The following is a 21235-nucleotide window of genomic DNA, read 5'->3' on the forward strand; positions in this document are numbered from 1 at the left end:
AAACAATTAGCAACACTAATGTATTTTTAAAAATACATTTCTAAAAGCATCTGTGGCAAATCCTAGTTCTACTGACATCAACAGAGATTTTCTCACTGATTTCAACAAGGTTGTTTTTGCCACAAACATGTACAAAATTTAAAGAAGCTTAAATATAGATTGCATTGACTGAAAATGGGCTTCCAAACATTAATAGAAGCCATCACAAAAAAGTATTTAGCTTAATATGCATCACTCCTTATCTGGTGGCACCAAACATGCACGAATGCATATGTGGGGGAATTTCAGAAAAATTCTCCTTAAGGGCACATCTCTTATAGAATCATCACTGAGAAGCAGGGCTGGAAGAGATCGCCGTAGGTCACCCAGTCCAACCCCCTCCCTGAGGCAGGATCATCCCTATCTAAATCGTCCTATATAAATCCATAATTTAACCTCTTAGTAAAACTACACAGTCAACCATGGCACAAACACAAGGCATGACACCCTAACCTGCCACAGGTAATGTCAGCAGACCACGACAGCCAATGTCTTGCTTCTGTAAAGGTCACTGATATATGCTTAAGAAATCACAAGTAGAGAGCCGTGACCCCCACTAAAGATGGCAAACCCCGCCACAATCCAGACCAACCTGATCATGGGGTAAAATTCCTTCCAGACCCCGACTATACAGATAGGTCTGACCCTAAGAGGAGGGGCAAGACCCTCTATAGGCAGGTACCTCCAGCTTTAAGATCCAACACGAGCACTGGCACACCTCAGCCCAGATCACCAGTTTGGCTGCAGTCAATACCCAATGCCTCTGAGGAAGACTTAAAAAACCCCCTGACATGGGGGAGCCATTGAATTATATCCTTCCTGACTTTATTTGTCAGGAAGCAACAGGGTATTGCCCATGAAGAAATCAAAATCTCTCCTGGACAGTGATCCAAGAAACTCTGCATTGTTCCCTTACCTGGTAAAATACCGATAACTGATGGCATGCCTAATTCATCTTTAGATCTTAATACCATAGTGTATGAGCAGCATCAGGGACTTAGCATCCAAAAGAGCGTGCCAAATGCAGACTCCATAGCCACCACTGTAATGCATCCCAATGTACATAGGTTTATTTGAAATGAGATCAAAACACCAATATCCATGGTGGGAACACAGCACAGAAAGAAATCAGTGTCAGCAGCTCAGGTCACCTTCTGGGCATATGGTAGAATCTTTTTCATACATAGAGGGTGCATTAACATGTGCACATTTACGGTGCAGTAACATAAATTACTGTGCAGTACAGATGTGTAGCTATATGTGCATGCCCTCACTACACAGCAACTATGGCAATTTATGCCAACTTGGGCTTAATTTCAATACCTGCATGATGTAGGTATCAAATTTATGCCCAATTAGTTACTGTGCAGTAATGCACATGTAGATGCCTTACTGCACAGTAATGTGGGAGCTTCCTGGCTGGTCTGCCCAGCAACTAAGGGGCCAGCCAGAGCCCATCCCAGGGCTCCTGCCTGGCCCCCTCTTTTGCTGCTGGGCTGGGCTGAGCTGCTCTCTGGCAGTCCCTAGCTGCAGGGTATAAAAGCTTGCAGCCATTTTATGCCTTGGGGCACACATTCTAGCTGCCAGCAGGAGCTGCTTGTGGCTGCACCCCAGCAGACCCCATGTGCCCCCCTGGACATCCTGCAAGCTGCATTTGCTGGATCTGTCCCTCTCCAGAGCTGCTGCTGGGCCACAGGCGAGTGCTGCAAAGGACTGCAGTTTGCCACACCCCTCACCCAGCCCCGTGCTGCTGGCTGTACCACCCGGACCAGCATGTGCTCCCCACTGCTGCTCACCCTCCACCGCTCTCTCTTTGCAAGCCTGTGGTGAAGCAACTTGGCCACAATTCCCTAGCCACGCCCCTGTCAGGGTGCTCCTCCCAGCCTTCCAGGGCCAGCATCACAGGGCCAACTGTGCAGGAGCCCAGTCAGCTGGCATAGAGCTGGATGTCCTCCTCCTCTCCCATGTCCAGCCCCAGCACTGTCTGTGTGTGCCTATCTGTCTGAAGCCACAGGGGTGTGGACTGGACCTGGAAGGAGGTGCACTGTGGGGCAAGGAGGATGTCCTGAGGCAGTTCATTCAGAGTGGGCACTCAAACACCCACATTTATGAGGCCCTGGTGGCTGAGATGCATGAACGTGTCCACTCCCGGTCAGTGCAGCAGTGCCATGTGAAAGCCAAGGACCTGTGGATGGCTGTGACTGGCCACAACCATCGGTCTGGTGGGGACCCCAGGACCATGCCCTTCATGCAGCAGCTGACCTGCATTCTGGTGCCCTGGGAGCCTGTGCCTGCACCTCACCCTAGCACCTCCAGTGACATGTCAGCAGCGGAGGGGGCCATGGTCCTTCAGTGCCCTGCCCTGAACTCCTTCCTGGCTTCTGCACCCACTAGCAGCCTGGGGAGCCCTGGCCAGTAGCTGCCTCAGCCCTTCCCTACAGCCACCCAAAAGAAGTGGCGAGCCATACCACTGCTGGCTGCCAGCAGCACCAGCTCCTCCCCAGGGGGACCCGTAGCTGGGCACTGGCCCCCAGCCACCAGAGGCCACAGACACCAGGCATAGCCAGATCCTCCCTGGTCCAGGGAGCCCTGGGCTGACCTGCCAGTCTTGCTGACCCCAGACCCACGGTAAATCCCACACTGTGGGACAGGAAAGGCCCTCCCCGCCCCAGTCCCCAACCCCACCACTGGCCCTTCACCTGGCCCCAGCCCCTCCTCCTTGCCCAGCCTACCCACAGTACCCTGGCCCCATATTCCTCCTCACAGCATGCAGAGAGGTGAGACACAAGTCAGAACTTTATTAAGCAGCCTGAATCCCCACAGCTGAGTGGGCACGGGCCTCTCTCATGCCAAGGCAGGCATCAATCCTGGCTGCAAACTCCTCCTTGGCAGCCAGGGGTAGGAATGTGTAGCACTGCAACAGATACCCCTCCAGGTGGCAACAGCAGTCACAGAGCAGGCTGGGCTTGCCCCTGACATTGTTGTAGCTCAGGGTCCCAATCCAGGAGTGCAGGTGTGCTTGAGGCATCAGAAGGATCAGCAGAAGCAGGAGTAGTGGCTCAGGCAGCCCTCTGCCTGCACAAACAGCCCATTGTGCACCTCCTGCAGCACACGCAGCAGGGGCACACTCGGGGCACAGTGGCAGTGTGGTGGAGGGCCAGCAGCCTGTCCTGGGCTGCCCTGAGAAGGGGGTAGGGGAGGCAGGTGGTTTGCAGCCAGCCTGCAGGGAGCAAGTCGGGGCAGGGACTCAGGCAGCACCAACCTGGGCCCAGGCCTGCCTGATCAGCTTACCATGGTCCCTGGGCACCCACACATGGCTCACCTCCAATATGAGACCAGACCCTTCAGGGCCCCTGCAGCATATCAACTTAGCTCTCAAATGTTGCAAATGCTCACAAAAGCCTTCTGTCTCTTGCCTCTGCAGTGCCAACATGTGCATGTGGGGAAGTAGCCACAGGCGCCTGCAGGACCGCTGCCACCTGCCGCTGGAGCCATAGCCAGGATCAGACCCACCCACTCCAGCAGCTGGTGGTCACAGTGGAGGTCTGGGTGGTGGACCTCACCCAGGAGGAGGTGCAGCTACAGGTATGCCATACCCACTGAGCCGAGCTCATGGCCCTGGAGTGGCAGCATGTAGAGCTGGTGGAGCAGCAGCTCACCACCCAGGGGAAGCCGTGCCATGCCCCTCACCCTGGCCCCTGGGTACCACCCACCACCCCACAGCAGGCCCTTGGCAGCACCCTGGAGAAGGTCCTGCAGCACCTGCTGGCCATAGACATCCCTTGGCTTCACCGCAGCCCCCAGACCCACAGGGGAACTGTCTGCAGCTCAGGTGGTGGCTGCCTGCTGCTAGGCTCTCCACCCTGAGTGGCCCCACTTTTCACCCTTTACAGGTGGACTAAGGGGTGGGGTCAGACACCTGATGTGTCTTTCAAATTTGGGGAATGGGGTTTTTATTTTTGGTTGGTGGGGAGCATGATGGAGAAGCACTGCATGTGGGGGGAGGGGAAAGGGGGCTTTGTTCGTTGAGGGGGGAGGGAGGAGGGATGGGGGGGTTTGTTTTATTAATAAAGTTTGCATGGTTTCTCCTAAATCTGTGCCCTGGAGTGGTGCTGGAGGTGGGCAAGGAGTTGTGGGGTGTGGATGGCAGGGCAGGCAGGCTGGCCTGGGGAGTGCAGGAGGAAGGGGTCTGCCAGAGCTTCCTGCAGTCAGTGCCTTAGGCCCGGCTGGTGGGCGCGTGGCTGCCCTGGGGCCTGGGCAGGGGGGCCTGGTGGAGCCAGCATGGCCAGCACCATGACCAGCAGCAGCGCAGGGCTCTGGTCATTGCTGACAGGGCCAAGCTGGAGCAGTGGGACAATAACCACTGCTGGCAGGGGCAGGAGCTGGAGCTGGAGCAGCTGTGGTGCAGGGAGGGAGCTGCAGCATGCTGCTCCTATGCTTGGCACACAGCTCCCGGGAAGGGGGGGTGGCTGGGATCAGAGGGCAGGGGTGTGATTTTAAGATGGCTGCCAACTGCTGGCAGCAGCCTCTGGCCTCAGCATGTAAACAGAGGCTAGAGCTCCCCCCAGGGGCCACAGGGGCACATGGCAGGCTGCTCTGATGGGACTAAATCTAGTCCCAAGTCATCTCTCTGCAGGTGTAAATGTCAGACTATTCCTGCTAAAAGTAAATTTAATGCAACATAAATGCATATGTAGATAGGCCCAGAGCGAGGCTACATCCCAACTCTCCTTTCACAGCTGCACCCCTTTGGCTGGTCATCCCAGTTTAGCCACACCAAACAAACCAGGACTCCTTGCTAAAGCAATGATCCTGAAATTCCTTACATGGGGTAATAGCTGTGCATATCAGTGAAACAGCCTGAAAAGCCTACAGGTACACATCAGTAAGGCTAAGCAGCACTGAGCAGACAAAAGCCCCACATTCCCTCTCTCTCAAGTGAACATGGGCAAAGAAAGGGAGCACTGGAAAAGATACAGACTTAACAGTAAATGGACATGTGGCCCCTTCCCACCCCCCACTCCTGCTACAAGGGTGGAAAAGCAAGGAATAGCACAGCAGTGCTTTCTGTGTTCCCTTTCTGTGGGGCTCATTGCTTGTAATTTTGTATCTCTCTAGACAACATCCCACCCCTGGACTGTGCAATTGGTCATTACATTATTTTTAATAATCATGATTATGGTGTTAGAAATATTATTAAAAATGCATTATCAATAGTGTTGTTAGAACAACACAGCTGCCAGCTCTCCCTGTCTCCCTCCATGAAAGAAGGGGGGTTGGAGATTGAAAAAAAAAGCTACTAAGGGCTCTTTGTATTAAGGTATCACTCTCTCTCTTTGTTCTGCAAATTTACTATCTCTTTGTTACACTAAATCACACTTCCTTTCATGCCCCCTACATTTCTCAGGGTAGATAAGAATAATTGCCATCTTGTCCTTGGGTTTGAACTTCTTGTAACCTAAAGTACTTTCTGAGCAAGCGCAATTAGCTAATACATATAAGCCTATCCGCCCCGCATACTTAAGTAGTTAATTATAATACACATGCGAAGTATGACGTGACGCCATTTCATATATGTTTGTATGAACCAGAAATGAGTTGTAAGAGTTCCTGCTTCTGTACACGTGCTCAGGAGAGGGGGATAAAAGCCTGCTAAGAAGTGTTCCCCGCGGGCAGAGAGTTTGGTCTTTTGTCTTCTCTCTCTGACCCTATTTGCAAATATATACCTTTTGTATTACCAACAATGTGTGCCTAAAGGTTCATTAATATTCATGAGCCTCCAAAGAAACAAACCGTGATTTTTACATCAATGGTGGCCTAAGGTCCAACCTGATCTCTCATCCTAAATAATGCATGGACAGAAGGTAGCATGTAGTCTTTCCTCTGCTGTACATAAAATCAAAATCTGCATCAGTTGGGTGATTGTTCACAAACAGACCAGGGAACCTCTCACATTTGTAGAAGCACCAGGAACTCAGATGTTTATAAGAGCTGGTATGTGACCTATGAGCCCGCAGATCCTCAAGACAGTATTTCTTTTTACATGAATTTCACTTCTGTCCTCTTCTTTAGTTTCCACCAAGTCACTTGGGCCAGTGAAAACATTTTTGGCTCTGGAAACAATAATGGAAATGGCCAGAGATGAACTTCATATAAAAACAAATGCTGTCATAGACAAGACTAATGAATGAACCCCAGCATATAAAAAATGTAGAAACTTCCAGGCAAAGTGATTGCCCGTCACAGGATCTGGCTGTAACACAGTACGGTCCTGGTTTTGCCAGCCCGAAGATTTTTTGGACTCTGCAGACCTGTCCACTGCTCTTTGGCAACTTAAGCATTTGCTTGGGAATTGATTTCACCCTTTATGATTTGTCTCTGCTTAACATTGGTGTTTTATATGCCAATTAAAACCTACTTACAGCTCTAGTTTGAAGACCCAGGTAGTTTCTGCTGACTTGGCTTGGAGCTATATAGTAGGTCTGTGTGAAGCAGCTAGTATTTGCTTCAGATTCGGCCAATTCGGGGGACAGAAATTTGGTTCAGTGATTCGAATTACTGTCCCGAATTGATCTGGCCAAATCTGATTTGAAGATTTGGCTGTTGCTGAATCTCCAAATCACCCAGAGCCATCCTCAACCCGGCAATGGCTGCCCTGCCCATCCCTGCTCCCGGCACTTGGAAAACAAAAAGCCCCAACTCAGAGGATGCTGCCAGGTGGGGGGTGATCCCCACTGCCCCACACTGCATGGGGGGCTCTGCCAAAATTCCCCCAACCCTCCCTGCTCTCCCAGACCCACCAGGGCTGCCTCACCTGCCCCAGCTCGGGCCCTTTAAGGAAAAATAAATAAATAAAAAATTCCACTCACTGGATGCTGCCCCCCACTTCCCTGCAACACACTGGGAGCTCTTCCACAAGCCCCCCAAAGCCCCGAGGCCCCTGCAGAAGCTGGTGAGTCTGGGCAGGGGGAGGGTGTTCAGTGTTTTTCTTCTTAATGGGCCAGAGCTGGGGCAGACAGGGCAGCCGCAGTGGGGGCAGGAATTGCGCAGAGCCCCCCACATAGCATGGGGCAGTTGTGGGCAGCGGTAATCTCCCCCTGCCCAGCAGCACCTGCTCAGCTGGGGGGTTTTACAGCACCAGGAGCTGGGGCAGGCAGGGCAGCCGTGGGGGGCTGGGGGAGTGGGTGGGGGATGGGGCCTGGCAGGGGTCCCTCCATGGTTCCCTCCCCCTTCCTTCAGCCCCTCCTCCCCCGCCCCCTACTTACCAGCTCCGAGTCCAACTGCAGGTCCCTGCTGCAGCCACCAGGGACTACCCAAATCACCAAAGCTCTCCAAATCTTTTCTGAAGATTCAGAGAGCTCCGAACCGATTCGGACCTTTTAATTGGTCCCCTGATTCGATTTGGATTCGGAGATTCAGCCACCGAATTGGGCCAAATCTCCTCCTAATCAAATCACCACCTGAAGCTTCCCACAGCCCTACTAAATGGGGGAAAATAAAATAAAGAAATCACACTTTGTTTTGTGTGGGGGTTTTTTTAAATACACCTTGCCAAATGGGCCTGTTCATCTGTTAGAAGCTCCAGAACTAGCCAAACACTCCAACTCCCAGGGCTGCTCAAATCATTTAGCACAAATTATTGTCAGTGACTGTAATCATTAGGGAAAGAAGAATGTAACAAAATGGATTTTTAGCTGGAAAGGGAGAGTTTTTAAAATTTAAAGTTACAAGACAACTGCGTATAGTATGATCAAAGGCAAATTCAAAAGAGCTACTTTTTCGTCTAGTTTTTGTTTTACTGGATACCATTTGAGGAAAACAAGAGTGAAAGGGAACATGATTAGGCACAAACACTTGAGAGATGCTTATAAAGAAAACAAGGAACCAATTCTCATTTGTCCACCATGGGAAAACAAGTAGCAGCAAAGCCAGATCATGAGTGGCAGCTAATGAGCTCTCAGAAAAGCAGGGTACAAACCACCTCTACAGAGCCAGCTCTAAGTGCAGTGAGGGCACTGTGTCCACTTCAGAGATGTATTACTTTTGAAGACCAGCATTGAGATAGTGCCCCTTTGTGTTCCCTCCTACCACACCTTTGCCTGACCCTCTGAACAGCATGCAATTTAGTTGCTTCTGTGCCAAGGATGGGGATTTAAGGAGACAATCTATTTTAAGGATAAATGGGTGGATCAGAGATTTGATAATATGGAACCTCTTGCCTTCAAATTACCAATTCCAATCCCTGCCAAGTTGCTGCTGTTGCAAAGCACCCTGCACAAGATGAGTTTGATAGTCTCTGTTTTGTTCCCAGTGGCCCCTTCCCTACCCACCACCACATGCACAAAAAGGCACCTTTGTTTCCCTGAAGGAAGCCAAGACTTGAATTGAAATCCATGATCCAGCTAACTGAAGTACAGTTATGGTGCCATGTTGCTCCCCAGGTGACAGTGGTTTTGGGAACAGAGGACTTCAGTATGCCAGTTTGGTCAGTCTCACAGGCTCTCCATTGACTCACATGGACTCACTGGAAAAACAGAAGCAGGATCTATTAAAATACATTTTAAAACCTGAAAAGAAATTAAAGCTCCATTTGCAACCCCATTTGCAAATCACTCACACAACAGAAGCCACACAGCTCCTACAGCCACCCCACCACAGGCTGGCATCGAAGCAGAACTATGGGAGTGTTTAAAAGGTCAACAGGCCACTGTCAAATACTCCAAGCAGGAAGCCAAGCTTATTTTTGTCCGTTTCTCACCAATTAAGCATGTGGGACTTTTTACATTCATCATATCTCTCCCTTTCCCATGCTATGCATATTTGGCAGCTGCTGGCCTTTCTCCTTGTGCACATGAAACTCAACCCTCCTCTAGAGAAGAGCCTGTATGTTTGGCAGCCAGCTCCATGCAATTACTTAAGCACCTGGGCTTGTATGAACCACCTGTGTAATAAGCATTCAGCTCTCCCAGGCTTTCAATCCAAGTGAAAAAATTGTAATTTTGCATAATCTGCATCCAAAGCTTCTAAAACAACAACAAAAAAAGTTCAGTGGTGGGTAGCAAATTAAGGTGCTGTGGTCTGTTCAATCTTTGCACAGTTCTTGCGAAGTAAAACAAATGGGGAGCTCTGCATTAAAGGCCTGACTTTGCTCCTTACAGGGTGCATCTACACATTCATTAATGTGTCTTAGATACTGCGCATTTAGTTTAGTTCTTCCTTAATAAAGTACTAACTAAATACACAGTACCTAGAGCTACTGCACAGTAGTGCCAGCGCATGGTTATTTAGTGACACTTACTTGCGCATTAGCCTAATAATACTGCACAGTAGGCTATTCGCACACTTTTTGCTATGACATGCTACTGAGCAGTGTTATTAAGATAATGCACAGTAAGTCTCTCAAGTAGATGCACCCACTGAAAGCTAATGGCTAAACTTCACTTGATTTTAATGAAATCCAAACAAGGAAAATAATTCCAGGATTGCCCAGAGGCCACAAATGAAATGTGGAACCCACTGTGCTAAGCATGGTACAAACACAGGAGCAGATAATTCCCCATTGGGCCTACAGGTTGAACAGGCCAAAGAGAGCAGAAGGGAAGTCACAGGCAAGAGAGGTCAGATGAGATGAACAGCGACAAACACCACAGCTCCTTGCAGAGCAACCTTAGGTCCTTGAGAGATTCCCAACCCCAAGACGTGTGTGTTAATGTTGCTTTCTAGGGGCCCAGCCTGCAGGCATAGGAATTCTCTTCCGGAGAAGCTGTAACAAGCAATTTCTGCTCCCTGGGGTGCAGTGGTGGCTAAGCTAGCAGTTGCTGCTGCCGCTGCCATGCTTGTGCCCATCCTGATGTGACATCAGGGACTGATGTCCTGTTTGCCCACCCCTAGTTACACTACTGCTCCTCAGTGCTGGGGCAGTTATAAATTGTCTCCAACCCCTTGACAATCCCTTCACAAGGTAAGGACACTTAAACAGGCTCAACTACCAAGCTCCAGAACTTGCAGGCGATATGGGACTCAGGTTGCTTTGCTTGAGCCCAAAGATGGCTAGCACCCATCTCACCAAAAGGAACTCCTAAGAGGCCTCTGGACTTGCTGTGTCCTTAAATATTTTGGATATATCTGAACAAAGCCAAAACTGTGAAGACAATGCCCTATCAAAGGGTAAAGCAATAAGCAATCATTTACTCATTGCTAGGTACTTGATGTAATCTTGCTAATGAAGCCAAGTTTTAATACTACCCAAACGAGTTCAGCTAAGTGACAAGATGTCAACCAAGCCCTTGTAAATAGTATTGACTGGGACAATCTGTGACTGACATCATTTCATCTAACCGTGAATAAACTCTGGTCTTATAATGACTTATGCACAGATCTGATGGCATGATGTTGTTACAAATTATGCTCTTAAAGCCACGTGCAGTTCACTCTAGGCTGGGGCAATAATCAGGCAGAGCAAGTATCCAAAATCAAATACAGAATCTTTATTCGCTCGAGCGCAGTGCCTTTTTGGGAGACGGACCCCGCCTACTAGTTATCATACTTTTTTATACTTTTCAAGGTGACAGCGTTAGTTCGTGATTACCTCATGCTCGTAAAAATACCCAATCATCTATTAACTAAATCACTATTCTATCCAATCAAGCGGCACTGTGAGCGTGAACACTGAAGTTGAACTCTCGTGAATTATTTGCCTCATATATTTTGTCTCAAGATGTTTCTTTATCTTACAAACACAATCCATGCCGACTTTCAAGGTTTCCCTGTTGACGAGACTCCCCGGTTGACTGGATTCAGCTGGCTTCATATCTTATCAGTAACCCTCACACAGTACCAGTACCTCTCTTCCCTCCCAGCCATCTCGTAAGTGCTGTGTCCGCTTTTATGAAATAGAGGAGAAAGGACAAAGAAATGGCCTCACTTTTAGCATTATAAAGCCTTGCTTTTAGCCCTACAAGTTTCATATACAATGATGTTGAACTGTATATGATCCAGAATGCAAAACTGTGGTCAATACAGGGTTAACACAACCGCTCAAGATAATACGCTACTTTCATGCAACTTTCTAGTTAAAAACACCCTAGGGCAAGAGTCCTCTCACCACAGTGTGAATTACCATAAAACCTGACCACTCACAACTCATATTATTCCCCGAAGTGTTGTTCATATGTGGCAGACTTACTGACGGCCCGGCATACCAGGGCTTGGAGAAGCTTCATTGCTATTGGTGGAGCATGTCTACCAATCAGGTAATTGCTGAGGGGCTAGCCCCACCCCTGCCTGGAGTGGGGGAGGAGGGGAGAAGAGCCCCCGACCTGATTGAAGCCTGCTTCTTGCAGGTCTGACCGCACTCTGGGGGCGGAGCCTCCAGAGAGCATAAGAGGAGCAGCGTGCCCGGCACACAGCGGATGTGCCAAGGGACGGAAAAGAAAGCTGGGGAAGAGCAGCCCAGCAGGTGAATGCTGTTGCCCTGAAGAGCCCCTGAAGACACCTCTCACCAGACAGGAACAGAGGATGGCTTCGGCTCCAGTTGGTGTGAAGGGCAGCGCACGGGCCGTGACCCTGGGAGCTGTGCAGGAGCTCAGGTCTCCAGCCACTCAATGCACAGAGCCTCAGACCCTGGAGCTGCGTGAGGCAGCTCAGGTCTGCAACCCGCAGCGTGAGCCCGGGAACCTGGAGCTGGCAGTGCAGTGCAGCACAGTCTGGTGGGACCCCAACCCTGGCTATCGCTTTAGGTGGCTCGGTCCCCCATTTCCAGGCATGTGGCCATGACTCATGTGCATGCTCGGTGCGCAGCAGGTCCCAGGCAGGGACCTGGGCCTTGGACCTGCAGAAGGCAGCCTGACCCCCGGCCACGAGCAGCGGGCAGAGCCCTCAGTGCCCAAAGTGGGGCACAGGGCTGCGAGGGGCTCGAAGGCCCCACAGGAGCTGGGAGCCTGCTTCTGCTGAAAGAAACCCTGGCTGGGGTGACAGGGACCCCACATCGCCCATTGGGGCTGTAAGTTACTGGGGTAAGCCTGTGGAAGGGGGTCTAGCAGAGGGCCCTGTGGGGAAAGGGTCCCCAGCAAGCCCATGAGGGGCTGAGAGGTACTGAGGCCCCTTCTTCCTCCCCTTCTGGAGCTGTGCCAAGGCCCCTGGCATCAAAGGGGAGTCTCCAGTACTCACAGTGATGATGATACCCTGAAGGGTGTGCAGGCGCCTCATATTTTGTAGGCAGCGCCTTATATTTTGTTATTTCTAATGTGAGTTGCTTAACATGCGTGTGCATGTGTGCGTGTGCATGTGTGCGCACACTTACCTATACTTACCTGTTTCAGATCAGTTACTAACCTGTGCTGGGTTTGAGCCCATTAGTTGTGGTATAATTTCCTAGTCATCAATTATAGAATATAGCCTTATATGTAAAACTATATATTGTATGCATTTATTAATATCACTTGTTGGATTATATGTATATTAATAAACCTGTATATAGTTAAGCTTTTTGTGTCCTGGCCTGACTTTATAGAGAACAGATCCCTCCCACAGCACTCCTGGCTGGCCACTCGTCTCTTCTATTTGGAGAGGGGAGCACATACTCGTGTGCACCCAGGTTACACGTAAAAGAGCAAACCCCTCAATTGGGTTGCCATCATGACACGGCCTACCTCATGATTCTCATTTTGTCAGCCTGAACCACATCCTACAGAAATAACCAAAGGGCACCTGCCCTTATTTCTAATCAGCACATATTCCTGGGGTGGCTACAGAGATTTCTTAAAGCAAGTCGTATTTAATAGATAGATTTTTGCTTTTGTTATAGTGTGATTTATGAAGTGGAAGCAAGAAGCACAAATACCAACCAGGGTTCAATTCTCTGTCTAATTAAGCCAGCAAAAAGATCACGCAGACTTAAGAGGTCCTGGATCCAGCCCAAGTTACAGACCAGCTCTCCTCAGGTATTTGACATGCTCCACAATCCCAGTGCTCAGGAACTATTGCCCTACCTTGCTGTAAACTTACACCCTCCAGAGCCAGCCAAGCTCACTGTCTATTTTTCCAGCCTATGCAAAATCAGGGTACTCCAGGATCCCGAGGAAGCCTAGGAGAGCAATTGTTGAAAAAGCTCTGATTTAAAAGATGTATTGGCCCCGGGGGGGGGGGGGGGGGGTTGGATTCTCTCAAGAGATTCCAGGGATAGAGAAGAAAACTCACTTAACATTTGGTGGCTTGCAATGACTCCAAGGCTGGCAGAAAACAGTTTCAGAACAATATTTTGCTGTCACAGCTCCTGGGCAAGAAGCAAAAAGTACTTTTATTAAAGATGTGATGCTGTAAAGCTGCCCTGTTGCTTGTGAGGGGGGCAGAGGGAAACCCAAAATGATAACATGTTTAACATGTAGAGCTTCCATCTAAAATGGAAATCTGCAGAAACTTTTCATGTTTTCATATTGTGAAAGATTTTCAAAGCTACCAGAACATTAACACTTCACCTGAACTGTAGCTCCACTGAGTGGAAGAAGATATCAAAGTAAAAGTTAAGGCAAACTTTGAGGAAAAATTCTCTTCAGTGGGTGAGATTCATCAGGGCCAGCACAAAGCCTGTAAAACAGGGCTTAAGAAGTACGCATGCTTCATGCTGGTCCTCTCTGAAGGAGAGAGTTTCATCCAATGAAATTATCTTCACACAAAAAATAGACTGCCAAGGGAAGTGTCCAAGAAACTGGCAAAACAAGCTGCAGAGCCCAGTTTGGTTAATACAGTAAATGGTGGCATTGCACAGAAGTCTTGCAAAACGCCCAGACCAGACTGGATACCCCAAGTAGCTATATACTGGCCTTCATACGGAGCTGGGGGATCTCATCGTCACCCAAACAGGGGCCTATCAGTACCTGGAAGGGACAGGCCCACAGAACATCCCAAATCCCAAGTGTCAATAGGTGGCACTTTTGTTCTAACTTGGTACTGATGCAATGTGACTCCATGTTGTGAGGAATGTTTGGTGTTCCAGGAAAAAAGGTAAATTCAAAGTCCAACTGCTTGGAGCATTTAAAAATCTCTTAACAACATTCACAAGAATAAGATGACGGCCCTGTTATTTTGTCTAAATTGGTATGGCAATTATTTGGTATGGTAATTCTTATTACCACATATATAAATTGGTATGGTAATAATTATTTTGGCTACCTGCATATGGTATTTTATGCCTACCTAAAATTCTTTGTGAGATTTAATAGGAAGCAACATTCCTTTTTAGTTTGTAAAATAGCATGGCGATGTGCTGTTAAATAGGCTTCTGTGTATCACCCCAAGATGAATGCACAACAGCAATAGTGAAGTGATTCCAGAGCGCGTATGTGTAAAGCTTGTAGTATTTCCTAAGATCTTTGGGTTTACAGACTGCTATACAAGTGCTTTTTCTTTTTTCATGGACAACCCATTCTAATCCTAAATGACCTGGTAGCCCACTTGAACATACCGTGTCCCATACACAGCTTTTGAATCATCTTTGTCTTCCAATGGTGGACTTCCACACAGGTACAGAAAGGAGAACGTCACCTGCAGAGACCATATCTCTAGTGGGATTATTTAGCAGCTCCTAAGAACTAAGCTCAGGTTTTAAGAGCTGCCTCATGAAAGGATGCAACATGTCTACTGCCCTCAACGAGGGTTTGCAGCCCCTGAACTAGAGCAGTTCTTTCAGTAGTAAAATTCCCTTTTAGCAGCACCAGAGCTGAGCAACACAACACAGCCCTGAGGACGTGAGATAAATAGTCTTGTAGCAACTTCACCAAAAACAGAGAACAAGTTCAGGCCTGCCTTGTAACATGTCGGAGGTCTTCTGCCTAATTGGATAAAAATGAATACAGCCCATGTGTTCTTTTTCCCCCCTTGGAAAGACTTTAAAGGTTTTATAAGGATTAAAAGCCACACACCTTGTTCATGCCCTCTACCTAGCACCTCAGAAACATCTCATCTTCATTATAGGAGGAAGACTGCTCAGACAAAAAGTATTCAGTGGTTAGATTGCTCCAATAAGTTCCTCTTTCCTCCATTCAGGTACATGACTGGTCACCAGAGCTAACAAAGGGTCTCTCCTAGCATTTCCTCAGGCTAAAAAGCAACTTCAAAAGTACCCCTAAGGCAGAGCTGGGCCTTACAGTCAAAATCGAGGAGCCTTATGTTTCCAACTGAATCATCAGGTTTGGCTTTAACAAGTCACTCCTTTGGTTTGACAGCACCCCAAAGCTGTTTTAAACAACTAGGTAAAAGAATTTGGATAGGAACAGATACTCTTCCCCATACACACATACATTTCTTTCAGATCTCTTAGTCCTAATGTTAGGGACCTACCAAAATGGTGATGGGGGGGGGAGTTGCGGAAAACGTAAAATCAGGCGAGGTCCATGAAAAATGGCAGGCTCACTGCAACACAAACAAACAGAAGGCACAATTTACCAAAAAGAAGAAAGCATGGTGGGGGGAAACAGGGGGCAGGGTGGGGCTGCTCCTAGCAGGAGGCAGGGAGGCTGCAGGCAGTTGCACCGAGGTCTGGGGCTGGCCACGGTAGGCAGCCGGGAGGTTGCAAGTGGCTGCACTGAGGCCCACAGAGCCATACCCCAGCTCCCTGCATGCATGCACCTGCTGCCAGCAAAGAGCCAAGCTGGGGCTCCACGGACCCCAGCAAAGCTGCTTGCAGCCTCCCAGCTGCCTGACACAACCAGTCCAGGACCCCGTGTAGCTGCCTGCAGCCTCCCTGCTTGGGGATGGCCTGAAACTACAGTTTAATTAACCTGATTAAACCCAGGGAAGCCATTATTCCAAACTTAATGCATGGATTAATAGCTTCCCTGGACTTAATCATGGAAATTAAGCTACAGTTTCGGTCCATCTGGCAAGCTGCAGGGAGGGGCAGAACTGCTGGGGCCCATTAGCCAAACAGAAGCTGGGGGTGGGAGGGGCAGGGACAGGGTTGTACTCAGCCCAGAAAAAAAAAGTTGCAGCCAGCCCTGGGATCTGCCCTCAAATTTGGTAAACCCCTACCTATTGTTCTTCATTTTGAACAACCCTGTGCTCTCCAATTTTATCTAAAGGTAGAAACATGCATAACTACTGCTTACAGTAAACCAGGTCACCAGGCCAAAATGCATGTAATCTTTCTTGGTTCTGCTTTTCAGATCTAATACCTTAATGGTACAGTTTATCTTCTTTTTTTAAAAAAATGGTTATATTCAGTGGTTAATCCTGTATAGAAAACAGGATGGTTATATTCAGTGGTTTGTATGGAAAAATCATCTTAAAAAAACCTAAAAACTTACTCCTCAGCAGATCCAACTTTCAGTCACAGCTGTCTCTTTTCAGAACAAAAGGTTTTTTCCTTCGGTTTTAAACTTACAAACAACTCAGGAATCAGAGTTGAGTTCTAACCAGGCATCATAAGCAAAACTAGCAGCTATGTTTTAATTGTAGACTCGTCATGAGTGATGTGCTGATTATTACAATAGTAACACATGGCAGTGAGATTGCATGTTATGTCTACAAAGTGCTAAGCAAATACTAACTCAGAAACCCTGCCCACATGCCTGCTAGCAGGTATATATCATCACCCTCATTGTAGAAAGGCATCAACGGAATCACCAAAAACTTTCAAGATTTGTGCTGGGCATCAGAGTAGAGCCGCCAGGTCTACGCTCGGACCAGAAAGCCAGTTCTACATCCAGGTTTTGGATAGGGTTTCCTTGTCTTGGGATTAGCCACAACAATGCAAAAAACTGTGGGTAGACTCAGGGCTGTCCCTAGGGTATGGTGAATTGGGGCAACTGCCCCTGTGCCCTGCGCTTGGGGGGCTCTGAACTTTGACATCTGAGGGTTGCGGCAGAGGTGCTGCCGGGCACCGTGGCTTGGCTCAGCTCAGGGCCCTCTGCCACAAGTGTATCCCCAACCCAGCCCACTATGGCCTTCACCTGGTGTGGCGCCAGAGGACTGGAAGAGGGCCAACGTGGTTCCCATCTTCAAAAAGGGGAAAAAGGAGGACCCGGGAAACTGTAGGCCAATTAGCCTTACTTGGATCCTAGGCAAGCTGTTCGAGAAAATTACGCTGGCACACATCCACGAGGGGCCAGCAGGGGATTTCATGCTTAGGGGCAACTAACAAGGGTTCATTAGAGGCAGGTCCTGTCAGACCAACCTGGTGGCCTTCTATGATCAGATCACCATATCCTTAGATGCAGGGGTAGCAGTGGATATAGTCTTCCTGGACTTTCGGAAGGCCTTCGACATTGTCTTTCACCCCGTTCTCATTAAGAAACTGGGGACTGTGGTGTTGACACCCACACAGTCAATTGGGTCGCCGACTGGCTGGAGGGCCGCACCCAGATAGTGGTGGTGGTGGTGGTGGTCATTTTCAACCTGGAGGGATGCGGGCAGTGGGGCCCCCCAGGGCTCGGTCCTCGGGCCCGCACTGTTCAACATCTTCATCAGTGACTTGGACGAGGGGGTAAAAAGCACCCTGTTCAAATTTGCTGATGACACCAAGATGTGTGGGGATGTGGGCATGCTAGAAGGGAGGAATAGGCTACAATCAGACCTACACAGGTTACAAGGGTGGGTGGATGAAAATAGGATGGGATTCAATACTGACAAGTGCAAAGTGATGCACCTGGGAAGGAACAACCGGCGCCATACCTACAGGCTGGGAAACTCCCTTCTCATAAGTGCAGAGGCAGAAAAGGATCTTGGAGTCATCATCGACTCCAAGACGGACATGGGACGGCAGCGTGGGGATGCAGTCAGGAAGGCCAACCGCACCTTGTCACGCATCCACAGATGCAGCTCAAGCAGGGCCAAGGAGGTGATCCTCCCCCTCTGTGCAGCACTGGTCAAGCTGCACCTGGACTACTGCGTCCAGGTCTGGGTGCCGCACTTCAAGAGGGATGTGGACAACATGGAGAGGGTCCAGAGAAGGCCACTCGCATGATCAGGGGGCAGCAGGGCAGGCCCTATGAGGAGAGGCTGTGGGACCTGAACCTGTTCAGCCTCCACAAGAGAAGGCTGAGGGGGGATCTAGTGGCCTGTTACAAACTAGTCAGGGGGGATCAGCAGGCATTGGGGGAGTCACTGCTCCCCCAAGCACTGCCAGGAGTGACCAGGAATAATGGTCACAAGCTGGTAGAGGGAAGATTTAGGCTAGATATCAGGAGGCGCTACTTCACAGTCAGGGCGGCTAGGATCTGGAACCAGCTTCCAAGAGAAGTGGTGCTGGCTCCTACCCTGGGGGTCTTTAAGAGGAGGTTAGATGAACACCTTGCTGGGGTCGTTTGACCCCAGTAATCTTCCCTGCTATGGCAAGGGGTCAGACTAGATGATCTACTCAGGTCCCTTCCAACCCTAGAAACTATGAAACCTCAGTTGCTCTGCACTGCAAAAGGCCCACCAGGGTGGGCTGTGCCAGCAGCAGTTCCCTCAGCACCAGGGCCAGGGTCAGGGCCAAGGCTGCCACCTCTATCCCGCTCTGTAGCCCATCTCTCTTAATGGGGCCCTGCACCCCTCTAGGGTCGGCCCTGGGTAGACTAGTCCTAAGATCCTCTGTTGAACTAGAAATGGAGTTCTGTCTTAGGCCAGTGCAATGCGAGTGCAACATACCCAAACCAAAAAGGTTGCACATTTTGTATCCATTTTATACTGGTACATGAAGATGGAGATGCAGAAGCAAAGATCAGATGCCCAGTTTCTGTAGTGCCACAGCCTCAATAGAGAGGAGACCCTGGTTCATTTTCATATACCAGGTGGAGTTCGCTGGGAGACAGTAACGTGCATCTTTTGGCTTTTACACCGAGGGTCAGATTTTGGAAGTACGGAGCAAGAATAAATACAGAAGCCCACCATGTAATTTCCAGCACAAACATTGCACAGCTCCAAACCTTCCGCAAACCGGATGTATGGTCACTCCATCCTGACTGGCCATCACTAGTTAATATCCTAAGGTGAAAAATGAAGCACGAATGCGCTCCTGGATGACATTACACTAGACAGAGAGACTGGGGAGTAGCACAGAAAATACAGGTGAATTTTCTTAGCATGTACAAATCACACCAAAAATGCCTAAAGCATTTGGGTACTTAGCAAATAAAGCAGCAAAAGATGGAAAAAGCTTGCAGGGAAAAAATGCAGTTTCCTATAACTTAAGCTTTGGAATCTATCACTTTGAATGTCAGTATCACATGGCAACAGCAGGGCAGTACCTAAATGGAGTGGATATAGCTGCAATAGGAGCAAGTCCTTGCAGCCTGGTTCACTAGGGAAGAAAGTTCAGAACAGCAAAGCTTTATGTGCAGCAGCTGACAACTCAGTCCCTTCCAGCCAGGTATCCATAACACAATAATGGATCCACAGCCAGGGCTATGTGGGACTCCTGTAGGTAGTTTTAGCAGAAGGGTAAGGAGTTGTGGAGGGCCAAAATCTGACTTACTCTTAAGCCTAAAGCAGGCTCCTCCAGTGCAGAGTTGAGGCACGCTGGCAGACGATGCTTGTGCAGGGTATTTGCTCTGCCACGTGGTACTAGCTTAGAAAGGGCTGTATTTTGTTCAGTGATTAGATACACACATCATTATTACAACTGTGTGTGCAACTAGCACGTGCAAGTGACCATCTGTCCAAGCCATTATCTCCTGTGCATAAGAATCCCTGGGGGAGCTCTCATACAAATCAGACAGACGTGTCTGTGAGTATGTCACGTATACAACTGCTGACTTGCGTCTTTTTTTTTTTAATTTGCACAAATCTCCAAAGCCGTCAATTTGTCATCAGTGCCAAATTCACTCGAAAAATGATCGGCCTGAAGAACAGCAGCTGTTTATCACAATCTGAGTATGTAGCATTTCCCACTGAAGGATTCAGACTTGTGAACAAAAGGGAATCCTACAGGACCGTACTGAATAACCCCGTTTTTGAAAGACTTGTAAAATGTGGAATGCAGCGAAGCCCCTGGGGATGAAAACTTGCATTCAGTTCTTCCTCTGCAGAACATAAAATAACAAACAACAAGGAGTATTTGGTCCATTGTTTTATCAGAGAAAAGGGGAGTGCATAGAAAGGGACAGGGTATACAGCTGAGTTTGCCAGCAGGCATGGCTTAGCTGAGGAAGTCCTGCCTGAGCTTCAGCATATCCGCTTCTCTCCAGGAGGGGTGGGGGGAGACAGGAAGGAGAGAAAATAGAGAACAAATGATCATGTAACCCTTGAGAGAAACCCGTCTGCTCTAGGAGAACTTATTTAGCTCCAGAACATAGAGCCTCCTGTGATACAAAAGAAAAAAAGGAAAGAAAACCCTGCCAGTTCTTCCGTTACCATGTTCTGTCACTGGAAAAAATGGGAGGAAACAGATGTTTAGCTCTATAGTGTCAGGAAATTCTCTTTCATGGTATGGTTACCTCAATGTATTTAGGTCAAATAAATAGTAAGGAACACATGACTTCTCTCTCTCTCCCCAGACATCTCTTCAGTCACCCTCAGTGCCTCTCTGAACATGCTAGACAAAACCTGGGTGGGTTTTTTTCCATGTTGTACATTCAGACAGAGGAGGAGTTGTAGTACAGTAAGAGAATCAACGGAGTAAAAGGAACTGAAGATTTCAATTAGAAAGTCATCTCCAGGATGGATTCCTACTAGTGCATTTTCTTCTCGGTGCCTCCCATAAATGCCCAGGCAGATTTCAGTCAGGTGTTTTTCTGGAAAACCTGCACTATGTTGTATAAGACACTGTGGCTAGGGACAGACATTACACACAAACCACTTTAAATGATCAGAAACTGGCTTAAACCTCTTTCAGAACAGGAGTTCTGTGCATATAAACTAGTTTCAAAATGGCCGCAACTGGATTAAGATAAACCTGGTTGAATGCAGTATCAGACTTAATCAATTTGGGTCAAACCAGGTTAGGCAACTTCTGTCCCAGACCCCTTCCCAGTTTAAATTAAACCAGAGCCCTCCAGTATCCCAGCATGCTCTCTGGGCTGGGCTCTCTGCTCCAGGCCAGCAGGACTGGCCCTGCCCCTCTGCTCCCCTGACAGGGCAGGGACAGGAGCCGGCCTGACCCGGGCCTAGAAGGGAGCAAGGAAGAGGTTCATTCCTTCCTCGTCCCACCAGCATGACCTGCATTTCTCCACTCACTGCTCTGGCGACAGGGCCATGGCCAGCCCTGGCAATAGCCTACAGT

General features: G+C 48.8%; 1 protein-coding gene across 2 annotated transcripts in view; it reads right to left on the minus strand.

The window, feature by feature from the left end:
- Positions 1-21235, minus strand: part of ARHGEF9 (Cdc42 guanine nucleotide exchange factor 9) — a 360924-nt gene that overhangs the window by 304564 nt on the left and 35125 nt on the right. Inside the window, exon 4 of one of the 2 annotated variants that reach the window (XM_090059155.1) lies at positions 8392-8563. The exons of the other annotated variant lie outside the window; for it this stretch is intronic. The gene's annotated coding sequence lies outside the window, so the exon portion shown is untranslated. The remainder of the gene's footprint in view (positions 1-8391; positions 8564-21235) is intronic. 2 annotated transcript variants of the gene reach the window in all.

Source organism: Crocodylus siamensis, chromosome 8, assembly GCF_052110815.1.
Source record: "Crocodylus siamensis isolate JL-2025a chromosome 8, ASM5211081v1, whole genome shotgun sequence".
Lineage (NCBI taxonomy): Eukaryota > Metazoa > Chordata > Crocodylia > Crocodylidae > Crocodylus > Crocodylus siamensis.